Genomic DNA, 23,953 nt, shown 5'->3' with positions numbered 1-23,953 from the left:
TCAATGCTCTATACAAATCCTATCACATGTTCATTCCCTAAAAAAATCCACCAGTGATTTTCTAGTCCCTGCAGTCTCTGAGGATCAAGGGTCTGGATCAACCTTTCCCATTCGGTTATGAGGCTCCAAGACACATCACTGCACCACAGATGGCCTCTGGTTAGAGGGATCTACCGTGTTGTAAGTGTCGCTTGACCGCACAGTGTCCTAAGCACCCCTTGCCCTTTCCATTCATGTTGCTCCTTCCCGAATCCCTTGTCTTGGCCCCTGACAGTGGGCACAATAGCAGATAGCACTCTGGACACAAAGGAAGAGATTCGACAGGGTTCCTCCTCATTCAGAAAGCTTGGATGATCGCCCCGCAACTACAAGCAGAAATGACAAGTGAAGCAGCTCCTGACTGCCTGGTGCAGACCTCGCGACTGCCCCTTGCAGAACTCGCTACTGCCCCATGCAGACCTCGCTACTTCCCTGTGCAAACTCGAGGACAGCTCCTCTCGAGCTTTGGATGTTTCCTGAGATCAATGGTCACTCGAGATTTCCCTGCTTTGCCTTCCGGACTTGTCCACAGTTCTCGGAAGATAGAGAGACATACTCAAAGGATACAGCTCAACTGATGCTTACCATGACTCACCACTGGCAAGTACATTCACTGCCCCTTCACATGGTAGTAGCCCATTCAACATTTCTTGTTCAATTTCCTTAAAGACTAAACGACCAGATGTGAGGAGAGAGGCCAGCGACCCTCATCCCGGACTTCACCCTCTGACCATGCACCAACGATTTCTCAGCCTCCACGTCCTGGGAACCCTTCAGTGTCCCCCAAGATGACAACAACACCTGAGTGCAACAGTGGAATCAGTTGAAGGATTCCCAGCCTCCACAGCCTGGAAGCCCATTCAGTGTCCCCCAAGATGATTATAACACCGGACTCCAATGGGGGAAGCATTTTAAGGGTTCCCAGCCTCCACAGCCTGGAAGACCTTCAGTGTCCCCCAAGTGGATTATAACTTCCTACCCCAGTGGGGGAAGCAATTGAACACCAGAGACCCGAGCGACTTTGCACCTCCCGGACTACTTAGAAGGGCTCGGGACAAGTTCAGATGCCCAAAACCCTATGAAGATCAGAGATTCAAAAAACCTGATGCTCGTGTTACAGAAAACCTGCAGAAACCCAAAGATCATATAAAGGCTTCAGTCAATAAGAGGGACCTAGACTCCAGAAGGGAACTGACAGAGAAGAAGAAATGGACAGTTCCACTTACTCTGAGGGTTTCTGAGGGCATGAGTAATCCACTGACCAAGGATAGCAGATCACTGAGAAACCCACTGACTAGGGATATCAGAAGATCTGCTTTACATCCTGCTACCCGAAAAAGAGTGGCCTCATCTAAGTTCCCATTCTTGGTTCTTGGGAAGATGAAAAAAAAAAGTAAAGAAAAGAAAAGCGGGTTATGTCTACTGGGATTGAGGAACATGTGGACTAGGATGAGTTGGTAGCCAGAGTGCCTGTAACATCTACAAAACACAATACTGGAGAGAATAGTGAAAGACTCAAAGAATATCACACTGTGCCTGGGCCACCTTTTGCTGACTCTTATACTGACAAATTGGGACAGGTACTTTCCCCACACATTCCAGGTTCCCAACATCCTTCCCTATCTAGACATGGAGAACTTGGATCTCCCATTTTTCCCCAAGATGTTCCTACCCACCCAGGACTTTCCGGAAATAACCAAATGGTTCCAATGTTCTATAGGGTTATTCCACATTTGCCCAGGTGTCCAAAATTCCTCCCACAGATCCTGAAAGGAAAATCATACATTCTCCTCTTCCAGAGGGAGTATCTTTTTTTCTTCCATCTTTATTAAATTGAGTATTTCTTATTTCCATTTCAAATGTTATTCCCCTTCCAAGTTTCCCCATTAACATTTTCCTAGCCCCTCCCTCTCCCCTTCTATAGGGGTTTTCCTCTCCCGATCCACCCACACATTACTGCCCTTCTCCCAAAAATGCCATTCACTGGGGGTTCATTCTTGGGAGAACCAAAGACTTCCCCTTCCACTGGTGCCCCTAATAGGCATTCATTGATACCTGTGAATTTGGAGTTCAGGTCAGTTCATGTATAGGCTTGGGTAGTGGCTTAGTCGGTTGAACCTAGGTTTGGTTGGCATTTTTGTTCAGATGGGGTCTCAAGCCCATTAACTCTTTCAGGCCTTGCTCTGATTCCTTTAGCAGGGGTCGCATTCTCAGTACAGTGGTTTGCTGCTGACATTTGCCTAAGTATTTGCTATATTCTGGCTATGTCTCTCAGGAGAGATCTACATTTGTTCCTATCAGCCTGCATTTCATTGATTCATCCTTTTTACCTAGTTTGCTGGCTGTATATGTATGGGCCCCATGTGGGGCAGGCTCTGAGTGGGTGTTCCTTCTGCCTCTGTTCTACAATTTGCTTCCCTATTCCCTGACAAGGGTATTCTTGATCCCCTTTTAAAGAAGGAGTGAAGCATTCACATTTTGGTTCTGTGCATCTAGGGTAATTCGAGAATTTGAGCCAATAGCACTTATCAATGAGTGCATACCATGTATGTGAATCTGAGATTGGATTACCTCACTCAGGATGATATTTCCAGTTCCATTCATTTGCCTATGAATTTCATAAAGACATTGTTTTTGACAGCTGAGTAATATTCCATTGTGTAGATGTACCACATTTTCTGTATCCATTTCTCTGTTGAAGGCATCTCGGTTCTTAGCTTCTGGCTATTATAAATAAGGCTGCTATGAAAATAGTGGAGCATGTGTCTTTGTTATATGAAGGGACATCTTTTGGGTATATGCCCGAGAGAGGTATAGCTGGGTTCTTAGGTAATTCAATGTCCAATTTTCTGAGGAACATCCAGACTGATTTCCAGAATGGTTGGACCAGTCTGCAATCCCACCAACAATGGAGGAGTGTTCCTCTTTCTCCACATCCTCGCCAGCATCTTCTGTCACCTGAGTTTTTGATCATAGCCATTCTAACTGGTTTGAGGTGAAATCTCAGTGTTGTTTTGATTTGCATTTCCCTTGTGTGTAAAGATGTTGAATATTTCTTTAGGTGTTTCACTGACATTCGATATTCTTCAGCTGTGAATTCTTTGTTTTGCTCTGAACCCCATTTTTCAATAGGGTTATTTGTCTCCTGCAGTCTAACTTCTTGTTTTCTTTGCATATTTTGGATATTACCCTTCTATCTGTTGTAGGATTGGTAAAGATCTTTTTTCTATCTGTTGGTTGCCATTTTGTCCTAAGAACAGTGTCCTCTGCCTTACAGAAGCTTTGCGGTTTTATGAGATGGCATTTGTTGATTCTTGATCTTAGAACATGAGCCTTTGGTGTTTTGTTCAGGAAATTTTCTAAAGTGCCCATGTGTTCCAGATGCTTCCCCACTTTTTCTTCTGTTAGTTTGAGTTTATCTGGTTTGAAGTGGAGGTCCTTGATCCAGTTGGACTTTAGCTTTTTACAGGGCAGTAAGAGTGGGCCAATTTGCCTTCTTCTACATACTGACCTCCAGTTGAACCAGCACCACTTGCTGAAAATGCTATCTTTTTTTCCATTGGATGGTTTTGGCTCTTTCTCAAAAATTAAGTGACCATGGGAGTATGGTTTAAGTTCTGGGTCTTCAATTCTATTCTACTGGTTGATTTGCCTGGCTCTGTCTCAATGCCATACAGTTTTTATCACTGTTGCTCTGTAATACTAGAGTTCAGGGATAGTGATTCCCAAGGAAGTCCTTTTATTGTTGATGATAGTTTTAGCTATTCTGTGTTTTTTGTTATTCCAGATGAAATAATGAATTGTACTGTCTAACTCTACGAAGAATTGGATTGGAATTTTGATGGGGATTGGAATTAATTTGTAGGTTGCTTTTGGTATAATGGCCATTTTTACTATATTATTCCTGCCAGTTCATGAGCATGGGAGATCTTTCCATCTTCTGAAATCTCCTTCACTTTCTGCAGAGACTTGTGGTTCTGCTCATATGCTCATATCTTTTACTTGCTTGGATAAAGTCACCTTGAGATATTTATATTATTTGGGGCTATTGTGAAGGTTGTCATATGCCTAGTTTCTTGCTCTGCTAGTTTAGCTTTTGTGTAGAGTTACTTTTATACCCAGCCACTTTGCTAAAATTGTTTATCAGGCTCAGGAATTATCTTGTGAAACTTTTGAGGTCACTAAGTATACTATCATATCATCTACAAACAGTGCTATTTTTATTTCTTCCTTGCCAGTCTATATACCTTTGACTTCCTTTTGTTGTTTGCTTCCTCTGGCTAAGACATCGTGAATTACATTGTATAAATTGTGAGAGAGTGGACAGCCTTGTCATGTCCCTGATTTTAGTGGGATTGCTTCATGTTTCTCTCCATTTAATTTAATGTTAGCTACTGGTTTGCTGTATATGATTAGGAACGGTCCTTATGTTCCTATAATTTCCAGGACTTTTATCATGAAGTAGTTTTAAATTTTTTCAAATGTTTTCTCAGCATGTAATGAAAGGATCATTGGGTTTTTATCTTTGAGTGTGATTATATAGTGGATTATGTTGATGGTTTCTATATACAAAACCATCCCTGCATGCCTGGGATAAAACCTACATGATCATGATGGATGATTTTTTGATGTGTTCTTGGACTCAGTTTGCAAGACTTTATCGAGTATTTTTGCACCAATATTCATAACGGAAATTGCTCTGAAGTTTTCTTTTTTGTTGGGTCTTTGTGTGGTTTATGTATAAGAGTAATTGTGGCTTCATAAAAGGAATTCGGTAGTGCTCCACCTGTTTCAAATTTGTTGTATAGTTTGGACAGTATTGGTATGAAATGTTCTATGAATATTGGATAGATTTCTGAACTAAACCCATCTGATCTTGGACTCCTTTTATGTTGGGAGGCTTTTAATGATTGCTTGTATTTCTTAACAGTTATTGGTTGTTTAAACCCTTTTTCTGTTCCTGATTTAGCTTTGGTACCTGGCATTTGTCTAGAAAATTGTCCTTTTTCTCCATATTTTCAAGTTTTCTTGAATATGGGCATTTGTAGGACAATCTGATAACTTTTTTTTAAATTATTTTTTCAGAGCTGGGGACCGAACCCAGGTCCTTGTGCTTGCTACAGAAGTGCTCTACCATTGAGCTAAATTCTCAACCCCCGATAAATTTTATAATTTGCTCTGATTCTGCTGTTATTTCTCCCTTTCCGTTTATGATTTTGTTATTTTGGAAACACTCTGTGTGCCCTCTGGTTAGTCTGGCTATGGGTTAATGTATCCTGTTGATTTTCTCAAAGAACCAGCATTTGGTTCTCTTCATTCTTTGTATAGTCCCCTTTTTTTCTACTTGGTTGATTTCAGCTCTGAGTTTGATTATTTCCTGCTTTCTACTACACATGTGAATATTTGCTTCTTTTTGTTCTAGAGTTTTAGGTGTGCTGTCAAGCTGCTGCTGTATGCTCTCCCCTGTTTCTATATGCAGGCACTCAGAGATATGAGCTTTCCTTTTAGTATAGCTTATATTAGTCCCAAAAGTTTGAGTATATTGTACCTTAATTTTCATGAAATTCTAAGAAGTCTTTAATTTCTTTCTTCATTTCTTCCTTGACCAAGTTATCATGGAGTAGAGCATTGTTCAACTTCCATGTATATGTGGGTGTTCTTTCCTAATTGTTATTGAAGAACAGTTTTAGCCCATGGAGTCTGGTAGGATTCATTGGATTATTATTATCTTTCCATATTCTTTTAGGCCTGGTTTTTGATTGATTATATGATCAATTTTAGAGAAAGTGCCATGAAGTGGTGAGAAGTTATATCCTTTTGTTTTATGATAGAATGTTCTAAAATATCTGTTAAGTCCATTTGGTTTATAACTTCTGTTAATCTGTCTATGTCTCTGTTTAATTTCTGTTTCCCTGATCGGTCTAATGATGAGAGTAGGGCGTTGAAATCTCCTGCTATTATTATTTGCGGTGCCATATGTTCTTTGAGCTTTAGTAAGGTTTCTCTTATGTATGTAGGTGCCTTTGTATTTGGAGCATAGATATTTATGATTTAGAGTTCATCTTGGTGGATTTTTCCTTTGATGAATATGAAGTGTCCTTCCTTATGATTTTTAATGACTTTTGGTTGAAAGTAGATTTTATATGATATTAGAATCGCTACTCCAGCTTGCTTCTTCAGACAATTTGCTTGGAAAGTATTTATCCAGCCTTTTACTCTAAGGTAGTGTCTGTCTTTGTCTCTGAAGTGTGTTTCCTGTAGTTCAAAACGCTGGGTCCTCATTACATATCAAGTTTGTCAATCTGTGTATTTTTAGTGGAAAATTGTGTCCATTGAAGTTGAGAGATATTAAGGATTAGTGATGGTAACTTTCTCTTATTTTCATATTGAAGGTTAGTTTATGTTTGTGTGCTTCTCTTTGTTTTGTTGTGAAAAGATTAATTTCTTGCTTTATCTATGATTTTACCTGACTCCTTGTATTGGGGTTTGCCTGTTAGTTTCCTTTGTCTTACTCGATATGTAAAAATATATTGTGTAAATTTGGTTTTGTCATGGAATATCTTGGTTTCTCCACCTATGTTAATTGAGAGTTTTGCTAGATACAGTAACCTGGGCTGGCCTTTATGTTCTCTTAGTGTTTGTATGACATCTGTCCAAGATCTTCTGGGTTTCATAGTCTCTGGTGAGAATTCTGGTGGAATTCTGACAGCTTTGCCTTTATATGTTATTTAACCTTTCCCTTTACTGCTTTTAATATTTATATTTCTTTTGTGAATTTGGTGTTTTGACTTTTATGTGATTGGATTATTTCCTTTTCCATTCCAGTCTATTTGGAGTTCGAGTTCGGTAGGCTTTGTGTACGTTTATGGACATCTCTTCCTTTAGATGATGGAAGTTTTCTTTTATAATTTTGTTGAAGATACTACTGTCCCTTGATGTTGGCTGTCTTCACTCTCTTCCATCCTGTTATCTTTAGGTTTTATCTTCTCATTGTGTCCTGGATTTCCTGTATGTTTTGGGCTAGGAGTTTTTTTTCGGTTTTACATTATCTTTGACAGTTGTGTCAATGTTTTCTATGGAATCTTCTGCTCATTAGATTATGTGTGCTATCTCTTTTATACTGTTGGTGATTCTAACATCTGTGACTCCTGGTCTCTGTCCTAGGTTTTCCATCTTCAGGGTTGTCTTCTTCTGTGTTTCTTTATTGTTTCTATACCATTTTTAATTCCGGGACGGTTTTGTTCATTTCCTTCTCCTGTTTTGTTGTTTTCCCAGTAGTTCTAAAGGTACCTTTTTGTTCCCTCTTTATGGGATTCTACCTGTTTACTTCTGTATTTTTTTTTACTGTCCTGTATTTTCTTACGAAAGTTGTTTATGAACTTCTTAACATCCCCCATGGTTATGATAAAATGTGAACTTAAATCTAGATCTTGCTTCTCTGGTGTGTTTGGATATCCAGTGTTTGCTTTTGTGGGAGATTTGGGCTCTGAATGAGCCTAAGTAGTCTAGATTACTGTTGTTTGAGTTCCTGTTCTTGCCTCTAGCCATCAGGTTGTCTCTAGAGTTAGCTTGTCTTGCTCTTTATGACAGTGGCTTGACAGTCCTGTATGCTCGTGTGTCAGGACGGCTGTAAACCTGTTTTCCTGATTTCTTTTAGCCAGTTATGGGAACAGAGTATTCTGCTCTCAGCCGAGTAGTTTCTCCTGTCCACTGGCTTTCAGCTCTCCCTGTGGGCAGGAACCAGAAGGAAATTCACATACTTCTCCTAGGTCCTTCTGTGCGGGTGGGGGCACAGAAGGCACAAGGTGTTTCCCTCTTGAGACAGGAATTTGGGGATAGAATAGTATCCTCTGGTTTCCCAGGAGTGTCCGCTCCTCTGAAAGTATAGTTCCCCCACCCTCTGGATTTGTGTGCAGTGAGCTATTCATCCAGTTCATTTCAGATCCAGGCACAGTCTGGGACATGGTGCTCCTACAGTTTTACTCCTCTATATTCCTGGGTCCAGTAGCACTATGCTCTTTTGTCTGGGGCCAGAGATGTGGGTAACAGTGGGAAGACATGGGAGCCTCTTTTCCTTGTAGGCTCAGTATTGTGCACAATACTGGATAATCAGCTCTCTCTCCCACAGCGTCTAGGAGCAGGGAGCTCTGGGCCGGGATGACGAGTTTCAGGAGAAAGCTAGAAACTGGAAGTGCCTGGTCCCAGAAGAGTTCTGCCTTTGCTTGTTCTGAGTCCACCAGTCAGGTCACTTAGAGCAGAAAAGTTGGATTTACCACTGGTCTCAGGCCAGAAGTCATTCCACAGCTGACTTTCAGCTCTCTATGAGAGCCACAAGCAGAAATGTCCTACCCCTACTGCTCCTAGGTCCCTATGCACAGGAGGCCCAGTTGGAGCTAGGTGGTTTTCAGGGGTTTCCACCCCTCTGATGCTCTAAGTCTTCCAATCCCATGAGATTTGGGTGTAGGATGCATTTGGACTAAACCAGATAAAGATGCAGTTTGAACTGCAGGGCTCCTGTACCTTGACTCCTACTATATTCATGTATCCAGAGGCACTGTGCAGTTTCCTCTTGGGCTAGGGATGTCGGCACAGGTGGACAGAAGTGGCAGTCTCTCCTTCCCTGAGGTCCCAGTATTGCCCACTCTTCTGGGTGATCAGCTCTCTGTCACACAGAGATTCCAGAGGAGTTTCAAATGTTCATTCCCTATCCTGTAGGTCTCTAATCATTCCAATTCTCCTCCAAAGTGTGATGGACAAGAACCCTCTGGTCAAGGGGAGGTACAACAGGCCCCATCAGAAAAAGAGGGCTGCAAAACTACTTCTATTAAAGGTAATCTCAGTGATTATTCATATTCCACAAATGGATTAATACATGCCCCCTCTCCACCGGAGACTTTAATACCGTTGATAGCTGCCAAAGCAGGGCAGAGAGCTATGTCCAATCCGAAAGACAGTCAAAGATGTCCCCAATCTACATCAAAGTGCCTAATGCAATCTGCTTAGGGTAAAGCGAATTTTAAACCTGATTCTGCTGAAAAAGGGGGTTTCAGAACTTCCCTATTAAACCAAGAGGAACTTAAAAGCCCTCCACTATTAAAAATGAGATTAAATCATCACTTATGGTCCAGAGTGACAAAATGCAGTCACAAATCCCAAAGTGAAACTCAAAACGCACATACCAGCCCAAGCAGAGACAAAACTTTCTGCATGTACAACATTAGATCAAGGACCATTGACAATTTCAGAAGGGGCTCTTCAGTGTTCCATACCCAAGCAAGATGTGGTAGAAAATTCTAAGTCCACCAAAGGAACTCTTGGGCCTTCAGCATATAAAAAATATGATCTAGCACCCTCACCATCTCCCCCAGTACTTACAATGTCACTATACAACAGAGAATTATTCAAATATCCTCTACCACCGAAAAGGTCCCTCCTGACTTGTCATCAGGCCCAAAAGAACCAAGTTTATCACAACACACAGTCAATGAGCCATGCAGACTCCATATTTATACAAAGTGCAGAGAAGATACAACATCCCCTACCTCCTCAAGGGACTCTAGGTCATTCTGTCCTGTAAGGAGAGGCTCCAAATTTTTCCACATATACAGCAGAGATGCTAGCATTTCCCAAAACTTAGCAGAATTCTCTGAGTAGTACTCTATCTCCTAAAGAGACTGTGAGAGAAGAAACATCTACAAAAGTAGTTCTACCCACAGCCACATATGTAGAAATGGCTTGCCGATGTGACACATGTACAAAAGATGTTCTAGGACATATTCCATCTGTAGAGAAGGTTATGGATTCAACCATATATGAACCAGGAGTGGGGGAACATGATAACAAAATACCAGTGTCTGTACCATCCTCAACAGCTGAGGAAAGGGATTGCTTGGATTGCATTTGTGCAAAAGAATGGATATGACCTCTGCTAACTTCACAGGTGTCTATACGAACTTCTTAATCTCCTCAAGCTCAGCCAACATCCACAAACACAAAAGACGCTACAGACTCTTCCAAATATTCCCAAAGGTATCCAGTCCTTCTTTATACCCACAAGCAGACCCAGAACATCTGCAAAATACTTATAAGGCTCTGGATTTTACCTTATCTCCTGAAGGTGCCTTCGAAGCCGTTTTGCCTATCAAGCAGGCTAGGGAACCTGACACTTCTATATGAAAGTCTGATTCCATTTCTCCCGCAGAAGAAAATTTTCTTGGAACTTCCACAATTACACAACGATGTGTAGAAATATCCTTATCTGCTCATGAGGCTCCCAGATCTTTCACATATGTCCATGATGCTCTAGAAGAAGTCACATCTTCAGAGGTAGCTCTAATACCTAACCACCATTCTGATGTCACAGTCAGGATTTCTACACATATACATGATACATTAAGACCTTCCTCATCTGAGAAGGATGTCTGAGGATCTACTGCACCTGAACAGCATGCTTTACAACTATCCCTGTCTACCCAAGTAGATTTATATCACATGTGCACACTGGGAAGAAATAGATTGCATTCTCCCTCTACCATAGTGGACCATAAGCATCCAGTCTCTAGAAACACAGCGTTAAGATTTGATCCTTCGGATGGAGTCTTGAGAACTTTCTCCTCTGAGGAAGACAGTTGTGAATTGGGATATTGTGTCATCTTCTGGAAACAAAGAGACACCAAAAGATACAACTACTCCTCAGGTGAGTCCCACACATTCTCCATCTGTCCATAGGCCCTTTGAATTTTCCAAAAATGACGAAGGAATTTTGGAAAGTTGCCAATCCTTACAAGGGCATACTGGACATTCCATATTGTCCCAAGGTGCTCAAGAAACTCACTTTTCTACCAAAAAGCATGTTCACCGTCTGCCCAGGGTTTCAGGGAATTTCTTCACACTGCTCTAGGGCTCCAGTAAGTGTTGTCCATGCTCAAAGTGATTTGTCATTGTGCAAATTAGACTTCAAAATTACAAAAGCTTTTTTTTATATTTTCAAAGGTCTGAGGGAAAGTCCACATCGAAAAATATCTTTTAGACCTTGTGCCATCAGCCCAAGTATATCAGAAATATTCCATGTCTTCTAAAGCATCCAAAAATCAATCTGGCTTAGCAGTCTTCCTGGGAAACATTTACCATCAGCCGTACAATCCCCAGGACCAATGAAATAAAAAAGGGGTATCTAGAAACTTTACCATCTGCCCAAAGGTCTTTAGAATGTTCAGCAACTTCTCCAAGATCACAGTTAAACCAGAGATCAAAAAAACTAAAGCCATCTTCCCAGGGTGTTTTCCCAAGAACCACATGTTTCTTTTTTCTTTTATACCAAGACAAAAGACCAGCTTCCTTCTCCCCATCTCTGATCTCTTAATCCTGTTTGTTCACCCTCCCAAATGGCTCTTTACTCTGAATTAGAGGCCAATTAGTAAACCATAGATATATGGAAGGAATATCTGAGAGACAATTGCTGACGAAGCAACACTTGTTACGTCACAGAAGAAGCTAGGGCTCTCCAGGATACAAGGGATTTTTCATGGAGGGCCTAATGATGATGTCACTGAGAACTGCCATGGCCTACCTGCTAAACAGCTTTCCTTACATTGACCAGTTTCAAGTGTGCCCTTTCCAGTAGTGTCCCCTTTGACACAGGGTAAAACTTCACAAGCTACATCTCTCTAAAGCTAGAGATTTCTCGGCTTCATTAGTGGTCACATGCTCTGAATGGAGAAAGTTAGGCAAGGGCTTAGCATGGGTAGAAAATATCTAGGAACAAGGAGTGAAGGAGATTTTTCTGGAGATTAATTTCATTCCCACGTCCAATCCTGTGAAATACAATTCAAATCCCTAGGTTTTCTCAGTTTCCCATGTGCCAATATTTTCCCTACAGACCTTTAATTTACTGGATATTTTGTTACATTTTTTGATTGTACATTCATTGACAGGGGACATTCTATATATTCCTGCATGAGTACTCAAAAATTTCATTTTTCGAATTCCATTTTTTGCAATAAATTTGGTAAACAAACTTGACCCAGCTATAGCGTGAATATAACAGTGGAAATATTGTGTACTACTTCAAATGATCAACTCCCAAATCATTATAATATCCAAAGATTAACAGACATCAGTTAAGCAAAGACAACAATGACTATAGAATGCAGTTCTATAGTTCTATTACATATCTTTTCTCTAATATCTATCTTCCTGTATTCCCAGGGCAAGACATGAGAGTTTTTCAGTCCAAACGTCAGTTTCAGGGGGATGTGCAGCAAAATGTATTGCTTGAGGTCCAGTGAAACCTCAACTTCAGCAGGTTCATAAGAACAGGAAGGAATCTATTTGGCATTGTCATTTGTGGATCCTATATTCTTGACCTAATTGCACAGAATCCATGTAAATATTCCACTAAAATTCATAGTTGTAGGAGCCATTTTATATATATATATATATATATGTATGTATAAAAAATCAGGCACCAAAACTGGATAAGATTGATGAAGCTAAAATGTGCATTCTGCCAATAAACAGTTATAGATCTTTCATTAGAGAGACAGCCAGAGCATGTCAAATACAGAAGTGATTGCTAGTGGCAAACCAGATAACTGAAAAAAGACCCCTTGTTTGTAGATGTTGAGAAAGGATTTCAAGAACTGAATGGACTTTCAACCAAATAAGAAAAACAAGTTCAACTAACCTGAGCTTTCTGGTACTAAACCAATATTCAAAGACAGTTTATAGACAGACTTATGGCTCCAACTGCATATGTGGCAGAGTATGGTGATTTTGGGCATCAGTGATAGGATAAGCCCTTGGTTCTCCCTAGTTTTTATTGCTAGTTCAAGGGAATGTCAAGGCTCAGTAAAGGCGTTATAGAAGAAGGGTAAGAAGACCAGTTAGGAATCTTATGGACAAGAAACTGGGAAAGAAAATAACATTTGAAATGTAAATATAGAAATACCCATTTAAAAATGCTATAAAATTTGCTAAAAATAAAAAAAAATTAAAGAAAGAAAAGAAAAGAAAATTAGCAGCTAATCAGACCTATTGGCTCAGTAATCCAAATGGTCCCTATCAGGGAATTATAGTCAGAATAATACTAGTGGAAAGTCTGAGGTGATGAAGTCCAAATTTGGAGCAATTCTCTCTCTCAAATACCAGTATCAGAACATACTGCTCTATAAGTATCCAAATAATTGAGTAATTTCCTCTGAGCTGAGGATACAATACATGTTTTTTACTTCTTCCTTAGGACCATTTTCTTCTGGGCAGAAAGAATAAAAACGATGAGTTCTAAGGAAAAGAACAGTGTCCTTCACAACACCTGGCCTTTTGGATAAAGATATTAATGATATAAACTCTCTGACTTCCAGGAACCATTAGAAGCAGGGAAGTCAGGATGCTTCTGAGAGGCTCCAGCACCTGAATCCCGTATGTGGAGGGCTAAGGTCATGTCTGTGTCTCAAGTGAATATACTCAACTCCTACCAAGGACTGAGATTTCCCATAATCCATGCATATCTTCCTTTTTTTATACCAAGACAGAAGGCCAGCTTTCTTTTCCACACCTCTGATTTCTTCATCCTCTTTGTCCTCCCTCCTAAATGGCCCTTTACACTGAATTAGCAGCCAATTAGTAAACCCTATATGTACTGAAGGAATATTGGAGAGGTACATTGAATAGATTCAAGAATGTGATTTGCAGGTGTGTCTCCTATGACACAGTGGAAACCTGTACGTACTACAAACTTCATCTCTCCAAGTCTAGATACTTCTCTTTCCTGTATTAGTGTTTACATGGTCTGAATGGAGAAAGTTATTCAGGGGCTTGGCATGAGTAGAAAACATCTAGGAACATAGGATGGAGGAGATTCTTCTGGATCATAATTCTATTACCAGGTCCATTCCTGTGATATACAGTTCAGTTTCCTAGGTTTTCTTTGTTTCCCAAAAACCTGTATTTACCCTACAGACCTTTAATTGAGTGTATATTGTATTTCATTTTCTATTTGTACATTCCTTGATTGGGGAATATATATATATATTATATATGTATATATATTCTGGAATATATATATATATATATATATATATATATATATATATATATATTTATGTGTGTGTATATATTCTGGAATATATATATATTCCAGAATGTGTTATCAAATAATCTGTTTTCCAATTCCATTTTTTTTCATTGATTTTGGCAACAATGTGGGTCTAGCAATAGAATGAATATAACAATGTAAATATTGTCTACCTACTTCGAATGATAAACTCCCAAATGCTTATTTTATCCAAAAAATAGCAGATATCAATAAAACAAAGGACAACATTGACTATAGAATGTGGTTCTATTTCCAATTAAGTATCAGTTCTCTCATATCTACCTACCTGTGTTCCCACCATGATTATTTCTTCAGGCCATACATCATACTTAGGAGGATGGGCAGTGAGAGGAATGGCTTGAGGTCCAGTTAAACATCAACCTCAATAGGTTCCTAAGAACAGGAGTGAGATTATTTGCCATTGTCATTTGTGGATTCTACATTCTTTAGCTAGTTGCGCACAATCCATGCTAAAATTCTACCTAACCTCATTGCTGTAGGAGAGACCAAATATATATATTTGAATATATATATATATATATATATATATATATATATATATATTCAAAACTAGATATGAGTGATGAAGCTATGAAGTGCATTCTGCCAGGTACCGGATATAGCTCCTTCCTAAGAGAGACAGCTAGAGCATATCAAATACAGAAGTGAATGCTAGTGGCAAACTAGTTTACTGACAGCTGATATGTTGTTGGTAGATTTTGAGAAGGGATTACAAATGCTGTGTAAGTGAGGGTTCTGAGGGTACCTGGAAGAGAATGTGGGACAAAGGACCAAAGAAGGATGCCAAGACAAGAGTCTGAAAAAGGCATCAATTTTATTTTTCTCCAAGGCTGAATTTATACCATAAGAGGGTTAACAGAGGGAGGTGGAACTAAGAAACATTTACGCAGGGCAAAACACATGATTTGTTTGGTCACGGATTGATGTTGAAAGGATGGTACAGAGTTTACAGGTTTGTCATATTATTAATCAGCAGGACAACATTACCATATTTTTATTTTCTTGACCACCAGATTTGTATTAGTCTTCTGCAGCTGGCTGGGGATATTCCATGAACCCAGTCATACTTAATACTAATCATAATAATAACATCTACAATGGAGGGCTTCAAGGTAATTGCAACCAACATCTCCAATTTACATATATTCAAATGTAAAAGTGACCAGTGCCCATGCATGTACTGGAATGCACCCCTTGGAAACTGTGTCTGTCTAACTTGGGGTGTTATTTGTCACATGGCCAAGAGAATCTTGTAGCCAGAGCCCATCATGGGATAAGGCAGCAGCTAATGTCGGCCCTCCTGTCTTAGGCCATTTATTCATGTATATATCATTCTCTATCCATCAATGACTGTCCAGCTCTGCACGCAGGGGTGAGAATTATTTGGTTTTTCAGCAAAGGCATCAGTACAGTAGGCAAAAAAGAATGATGGCCTCATTTGACTGAGGAACAAAAATGTCCTTCCCTGGACTGGGATGGAGATTTGTAGGTGAACTTGACCCTCATCAAAGCATCGTCGATAGTTAGCCTATGATAATATAAGTGAATAGGTTTTGTTGTTATATTATCTCCCTGTTACTTAACAAGAATGATAAATGATTAAATGTCCAAGGGCCAAAATATATAAGCAAAAGACAAGGAGATAAATAGGTATCCCATGCATGTCCAATAAGGAATAAGCAAACCCCAAATAATTAATGTACAGCATCATTAACTGAAAAATAAATAATGTGTTGAAACATAGAAGGAAAAATAGCATGCTGATTGACATTTTTTAAAGTCTCAAAATAAATCAAATAGACAATACAATTTGGGTTCCTGCAACAATCATAATTGCATTATCCAATAAGTCAAATCCTATGAATGGCATTGCATTTTTGAAGAATACATAATTTAGCTGTCCTGGAGTGGGTGTTAGGTTTCTCATTCTTCTTGAAGCGATACAGTTCTTTGAGGAAGCAGGTCCTTTGAGTGGAATGCAGGCTGTAGATGAAGTCGCGTGTACCTTACGCCATGTTAAGTGCCTCGCTGGGCTCCTTCTTTGGATCTTTTTGCCCAAAAGCAGGTCAGTAAGAATGCACTGTATCTTTTAACAATTTTAAAGTAATTATAATCTCTGTATCAACCTCTGATTGAAACGTTCTAAGACCCCAAGTATATCAATTTAATATTTAGGGGAATGTACCATCCCTTGTTTTAAAATTAGTACCTTCAAAATGTGAATCTGGGACATCCATATTAGCAGGATGGGATATATTTTAAATCAAATTACGCAGTGTCTTGGGTGATAAAATTCTTAAGAACAGCGGTAAGGTGCCAGGCAAGAATGCTAGGGGGTGACATGGTGAGAGCACGTGGAACAACCAGATAGGTGACAAATAGCATTCAGTCATACAGCTAAATGGGCCAGCTTTCTTGGGGCAAAAAGGCCAGCCCATAATCAGGCACAAGCTTTGTGCCTGTGAAACAAAAATGAGAGCAGAGTGGCAGCTGGTTTGTTACTGGCTGTCTCTCGGGACTTTGATTGTCCTGAGCTCAGCTCAGCTCCTTAGAGTCAGCTCAGTGGCTCTGCCTCTCAAGAGACCCAGCCTCTGAAGGACACTAGGCTTCCAGTAAGAATTAATAACAAAAGGATAGAGAGATGGTTAAGAACTGAGTGCTAGATGCCAAGTGGCTGATAAAATAATTTTATGGTTCGTCTACTTTAAGGGGGAAGTTTCTTCCAGGCTGTCATACATGCTAGATGACCTTGCGCCAAAAGACCAGGAGAAAATAGCATTTGAGAATTGAAGGGGGGCTTGCCCAGGGGGTGTTATCCGATTGAAGCCTCAGATATCATAGAGTAAGCTATAGTTACAGGCAATTGGTTTTAAGGACGCTTTCGGCTACCATTCCTGAGGCAGTGGTCACAATTGTGTTGGGTTTCCGGACTCTTACAACCAATAAATAGATTACTAACATTGGAGTACTGATCTTTAATAGAAGTATAGCCCTCCAAGGACTGCAGTGGTAGCCGTTCACCAAGCCGCCTCACTGAGTTAGAGGGCCATGAAAAAGAAAACATTGATCCTGACCGTGGCCACAGCCTCCAGTTGGAGTAAGCTGAAGAGCCGGTGCTCTTCTTGTCATCCTAGAGTAAAGCCTTTTCTGTCTGGCACAAAGAAGTTCCTCGCAGTCTGCTGCAGACTCTTTCTGAAACTATTTTCGGGACTACCCTGATTCTCAACCTGGGGCATTTTGACCACAGGGGCAAGAACTGACTGCTGCAGGAATAGGATCAGAGGCACTGTCTATGTCAATGATGACTAACAAGGAAGGTGACTTAATGCTGAAGACCAACTCCTCACTTGCAATAGGGCCAGCAGATAAGGCAGGTTCCCTGGCAGAAAACAATTTCTCTCAAGCAAATTATTTCCAAGTTAAGCACCAAGTATACCAAGTAAAACTTCTTGAGAAAGAAAGCAAACAGTTCCATGATTTCAAACACTATCATCAGTCCAAGTCCAAAAATGAAACAACAGCCAAAAAAGACACTCGACAATACCAAAGAAAAAAACTAGACAAACAAGACCAAGAAAAAGCATTCTATAAGTGAATTCCACAGATGCCCATTACCTTCAATACCTGGCCCAAAATGCAGCTTAGCCTTAGCTGTTTCTGGGATGAGGCAGAACATCTGATCCCACCTCCCAATGTGACTCTAGAGTGTCCTCTATATTCCTTTCTCCTCCTAGAGCATCCTCTAGGGCCTATGGCCTGTGACAACAAGCAAGTCGACCTGTCACAGCCATAAGCCCCTTACAGGACCAATAGTGACCACCAAGTGGACTCTAAAACTTCTCCAGTTGGGACTCAAACCCTTCAGACAGCAGGGGCATACAACACAAGTCAGCATAAAACAAAGGCGAAGCATGACACAGAGACAAAACAGAAAGTAACACAGAACACAAAACACAGACTTGCTCAAGCTTACCTCTGATCTCTTAACCAATTGTGGTCTGGAGGGAGCACAGTCCCTGTGATGCACCAAAGTGCTTTAAGACCCCATAGCCGTATTCTTTGTGTCCTGAATGACTCTCTGTGTCCTGTCACAAAAGATGAGAGTAGAATGCTTGTCCCATCACTCAGCAATAGCTCTGGGAGGGGGTTAGGGGTGGGAGCCAAAGGTCCAAGAAGGAACAAAGTCTTCCACAAACAAAGCAGACAGACCAGCCTATTAATAGGGAAAGACTTTCTCCTCCAGGACACCTTCAAAGAGCCGCAACTTGGGTGCCTTTTGTAAGTGAGAGATCAGAGGGTGCCTGGAATAGAATTGGGACAAGGGTTCTTAGGACAAAGAATGACGTTAAGACAGGAGTCTGACCAGGGCGGCAATTTTATTTTCCTCCAAGGCTGAATTTATACCATAACAGGGGTAACAGAGGGCAGGGAAAAGTAAGAAACATTTACCCAGGACCAACATACAATACTGGTGTGGTCAGGTAATAAGGTGATGTTCACAAAGTATCAGAAATGTCACAGGTTTGTCATATTATTAGTCAGCAGGACAACTTTAAAATAGTATTATTTTTTCTTTACCACCAAATGTGTATTACTATTTTGCAGCTTGGTGGGGATTTTCCATGAAAATAGTGATAGTAAATTCTAACCATAATAATATCATCAACAGTGGAGGGCATCAAGAGTGTCGCTCCAAACAGAACTGAAGGGGCTTTGAACTACATAAGAAAAACAATGCCAAAGAACCAGAGATTTCTGGTACTAACCCAATATTTTGTGCATGGACAGAATTATGGCTCCAACTGCATATGTAACAGAGGATGACCCTGTTGGGCACCAATAGAAGGAGAAGCCCTTGGTCTTTCCAGGTTTGACTCCCAGTTCAAGGGAATGTCAAGGTGCAGTATGGGAGGTTATAGAAGAAGGGGAGAGGGGTCAGTTAGGGCTCATATTGACAGGAGACTGGGAAAGAAAATAACATTTGAAATGTAAATATAGAAATATCCAATTAAATAAGCAATGAATTTTGCCAAAAAATAAAAAAAAATGGAAAAAGTAAAAGAAACTGCTACCTAATCTCACCTATTGAAATCTAAAGGATTACTGTAAGGGAATGGTAATCAGAGTAATACTAGTGAAAGACAGATGATGAAATCTCAACTAGAAGCACTTCTCTCTCCCAGATATCAGTGTCAGACACAAACTGCAATATAGGTATCCAAACCATGGAGGAGTTTTCTCTGAGCTAGGGACACAATTCCTGTCTCTCCCTTTTTCCTTAGGACCTTTTTCTTCTTTTCAAAAAGAGAAAAGTCCATGAGCTCTCAGGAAATCAACTGTGCCCTTCCCAACCCTTGGCTTTGGGAATAAAGAAATTAATGATATAAACTCTCTGATTTCCAGGAACCATAAGAACAGGGAAGTCCAGATGCTTCTGAGAGGCTCACAGCTCTTGATTCCCATATGTGGAAGGGTCAGATCAATGCTGTCTGTTCAGGGAACACACTAAACACCTACCCAGGATTCACTGAGCTCTCCAGTGGACCATGTATTTCTTCCTTTTTTATACCATGACAGAAGGGCAGCTTCCTTCTCCTCTTCTTGGATCCTTTCATCCTCTTTGCTCTCCCTAAAAAATGGCTGTTTACTCTGAATTAAAGGCCAGTTACAAACCCTAGATGTACTGAAGGAATATCTGAGAAGCAGGTGGTGTCACAACAACACTTCTGACCTCACAGAAGGAGCTAGGGCTCTCCAGGTTACAAGAGATTTTTCGGGAAGGACCTAATGATGATGATGTCACTGAGAACCTCCATGTCCTACCTGCTGAACAGCTTTCCTTATATTGACCAGTTTCAAGAGTTCCTTTTCCAGGAGAGTCTCTTGTGACACAGTGGAAACCTTTACATACTCCATCTCTCTAAATCTAGAGAATTGTCTTGTCTTCATTAGTGGTTACATGCTACTACCCAAAGACTATACATGAACTAACCCGGGACTCCAAAATCATTGGTATCACTGAATGCCTAGTAGTGGCACCAGTGGAAGGGGAAGACTTTGGTCCTCCCAAGACTAAAACCCCAGTGAAGGAAAGTAATATGGGGGTGGATCGGGTTAGGAACACCCCTATAGAAGCTGAGTGGGAAGAGCTAGGAAAATGTAAACCTATAACCTAGAAAGGGAATAACATTTGAAATGTAAATAATAAATTTGCAAGTTAATGAAAATAGAAGAAAAAAAAACACTCCTTCTGGAAGAGGAGAACATATGATTTTCCGTTAAGGATCAATGGGAAGAATTTTGGACAACTGGACAAATGTCGAAAAACCCTATTGAATATTGGAAACATTTAGTTATTTCCGGAAAGTCCTGGGTGGATAGGAACATCTTGGGGAAAAATGGGAGATCCAAGTTCTCCATGTCTAGATAGGGAATGATGTTGGGAACCTGGAATGTGTGTGAATATTACCTGGCCCAGTTTGTCAGTAGAAGAGTCAGCAGAAGGTGGCCCAGGTACATTGTGGTTTTCTCTGAAACTTTCACTGTTCTCTCCAGTACTGTGGTTTGTAGATGTTGCAGGCACTCTGGCTACCAACTCGTCAAAGTCCAGATTTTTTCAAACCCAGTAGACATAACCCGCTTTTTTTTTTTTCATCTTCCCAAGAATGTGCACTAAAGATGAGGCCACTCTTTTTCTAGTAGCAGGATGTAAAGCAGATCTTCTGGTATCCCTGGTCAGTGTGTTACTCAGTGATCTGCTATCCTTGGTCAGTGGATTACTCATGCCCCAAGGAACCCTCAGAGGAAGTGGAACTGTCCATTTCTTGTTCTCAGTCAGTTTCCTCTTGGGGTCTAGGGCCCTCTTACTGACTGAAGCCTTTATATGATCTTTGAATTTCTGTAGGTTTTCTGTAACATGAGCATCAGGTTTTTTGAATTTCTGGTCTTCATAGGGTTTTGGGCATCTGAACTTGTGCCGAGTCCATGTAAGTAGTCCTGGAGGTGCAAACTTGCTCGGGTCTCTGCTCTTCAAGTGCTTCCCCCATTGAGGAATGATGTTGTAATCTGGTTCGGGGACACTGAAGGCGGTCTCAGGTGACGTAGGCTGGGAACCCTTCAAGTGCTTCCCCCATTGGAGTCCGGTGTTATAATCTGCTTGGGGGGACACTGAAGGGGCTTCCAGGCTGTGGAGGCTGGGAAATCGGCAGTGCATGGTCAGAGGGTAAAGTCCCGGATGAGGCTCGCTGGCCTCTCTCCACACATCTGGCTGTTTAGTCGTTAAGAAAATTGAACAAGAAATCGTGAATGGGCTAGTACCACGTAAGGGGCAGTGAATGTACTTGCCCAGAGGTGAGTCTTGGTGAACATCAGTTGAGCTGTATCCTTTGAGTATGGGTCTCTCTCCCGAGAACTGTGGACAAGTCCAGAAAGAAAAGCAGGGGAATCTCGAGTGAACCTTGATCTCAGGAAACAAAGTTGGATAGGGGCTGTCCTCGAGTTAGCACGGGGCAGTAGCGAGGTCTGCACGGACCAGTTGCGAGGTCTGCACCGGGCACTTGCGAAGTCTCCACGGGGAAGTCGCAAGGTCTGCTGGGGCAGTCACGAGGTCTGCGTGGGGCAATAGCGAGGTCTGCACGTTGCAGTCGCGAGGTCTGCACGGACTAGTCAGGAGCTGCCTCACTTGTCAGTATTTGTAGTAGCGGCGCGATCATCCAAGCTTTCTGATTGAGGAGGAACCCTATCGACTCTCTTCCTTTGAGTCCAGAGTGCTATCTGCTCTCTGTCAGGGGCCGAGATAAGGGATTCTGGAAGGAGCAACATGAATGGAAAGGGAAAGGGGTGCTTAGGACATTGTGCGGTCAAGCGAATATTACAACAGGATAAATCGCTCTAACTGGAGGCCATCAGTGGTGCAGTGATGTGTCTTGGAACATCATAAGCAAATGGGAAAGGCTGATCCAGACCCTTGCTCCTCAGAGACTGCAGGGACTAGAAAATCACTGGTTGACTGTGTTACGGAATGAACATGTGAGGATGTGAATAGAGCATAGAATGCATGGGATTGATATTAGAATTCCATGTGACTTCCAGGTGTTACTGTGATGCTTCTGCCTAGAAGTATCACTATTTTCTCTTGTCCTAAAGCTCTTAATATTCTTTCCAATATGATAGTTTTGAAATATTGAGTATGCTACACAATGGAATGTATTTTTTCTAGTCACATGTATTGAAATTCTAAATGTCTCTTGATATCTTACGCAGTTGCCAGGCTAGAAATCCTGGGATGCTTTCAATACTGGTAAGCTGATTGAATACAACTGTTTGCATTACAAACTTTTCTTTTAAATAATTCTTTTGGTGATCCCCAATTAGATTGTGCAAATGCCTCCCGCCTTTTACAGACATATCTACAGTCACCCTTGCTTGGAGAAAGGAGTTAAGTGTTATGCCTTCTTTGAATGAAGAGAAAGATCTAAGGCTACACTCCTCAGAGAAACAAGCAATCAGGAACTGTAGGAAGAAATATGCATCTAGGGAACAATAAGTGTTCCAAGCTAACCTGAGCAGTAAAATAATGTATGGAAAATACCACTCCTTTATAATTATTATTATTATTATTATTATTATTATTATTATTATTATTATTAACCATTGTATTTGTTTTCATTTCAAATATTAACCCCTTTCCAGATCCTGTTAATAAACTCCATCCACCACATACTCCTCCTCTTTGTTTCTAAGAGGGTGCCTCCCCAACTCTCCCAATCATTCTTGCCTCACCCATCTAGAATCACTGTTTTCTGAATTGCTCTTCTCTAGGACATCAAGCATCTAAAGGACCAAGTGCTTCCCTTTCCACTGATGTGAGTTGAGGCTGTTCTCTGCTACATATGTAGGGTACCAGACAATGTATATTCTATAGTTGGTGGTTAGGGCCAGGGGTACTCTGAGGGGTCTGGTTAATTGAAATCATTGTTCTACCTCTAATTACAATCCCCTTCAGATTCTAAATCCCTTCCCCTACTTCGTCCATTGGGATCTCTAGGTTCAGTTCAATGGTTGGCTTTCCTGGCAAAGCCTCTCAGAGAACAGGCATATCAGACTCCTGTTTGCAAGCACATCTCAGCAACAGCAACAGTGTCCGGTTTGGTGTCTGCAGATCTCTGGAAGGCCTTTCCTCCAGCCTCTGCTCCATTTTTGCCCCTGCCTTTTCATTAGACAGGGATAACTCTGCTTTAATAAGAGCTGGGTGACTGGTCCCATCCTTGCACTGGGGGCTATGTCTATCTACTGCAGGTGGTTTCTTCAGGTTCAATATCACTGTTGTGTATGTTGGCTAATGTCATCACTGTTGGGTCCGGGGAACCTGTCGCATCCCTAGTACCTGGGACATTCTAGAGAGTACCCCCTTACCAGTGAGTACATACTATGTGCCTTTATTTGTGTTTGGGTTACTTCACTCAGGATGATATTTTTTAGTTTCATCCTTTTGCCTATGAATTTCATGAAGTCATTCTATTTAACAGCTGAGTATCAAACCATTGTGTAAATGTACCACATTATATGAATCTGTTTCTATTTTGAGGGACATCTGGGTTCTTTCCAGCTTCTCTCTTTTATAAATAAGACTGCTATGACCATAGTGGAGCACGTGTCCTTGTTGTAGGTTGGAGCAAGTTTTGGGTATGTGCCATCGAATGGTACAGCTGGGTCCTCAGGTAGTAAATACTATGTTCAATTCTCTGCAGAACCTCCAGCCTGGTTTCCAGAGTGGTTTTAAGAGCTTGCACTATCAAC

General features: G+C 40.9%; 1 long non-coding RNA gene across 2 annotated transcripts in view; it reads right to left on the bottom strand.

Annotated features, from left to right (window-relative positions):
• Positions 1-19,938, bottom strand: part of LOC134484387 (uncharacterized) — an 84,144-nt gene extending 64,206 nt beyond the window's left edge. For both annotated transcript variants that reach the window (XR_010061826.1, XR_010061825.1), the window contains exons 1-2: positions 19,673-19,938; positions 14,421-14,527 (exon numbers count right to left, since the gene is read on the bottom strand). This is a non-coding gene — a long non-coding RNA (uncharacterized LOC134484387). The remainder of the gene's footprint in view (positions 1-14,420; positions 14,528-19,672) is intronic.
• Positions 19,939-23,953: the final 4,015 nt, after the last annotated feature.

Source organism: Rattus norvegicus, chromosome Y (genome assembly GCF_036323735.1).
Source record: "Rattus norvegicus strain BN/NHsdMcwi chromosome Y, GRCr8, whole genome shotgun sequence".
Classification (NCBI taxonomy): domain Eukaryota; kingdom Metazoa; phylum Chordata; class Mammalia; order Rodentia; family Muridae; genus Rattus; species Rattus norvegicus.
Note: the sequence above shows the minus strand (reverse complement) of the source record. Positions and strands in the feature narration are given on the sequence as shown.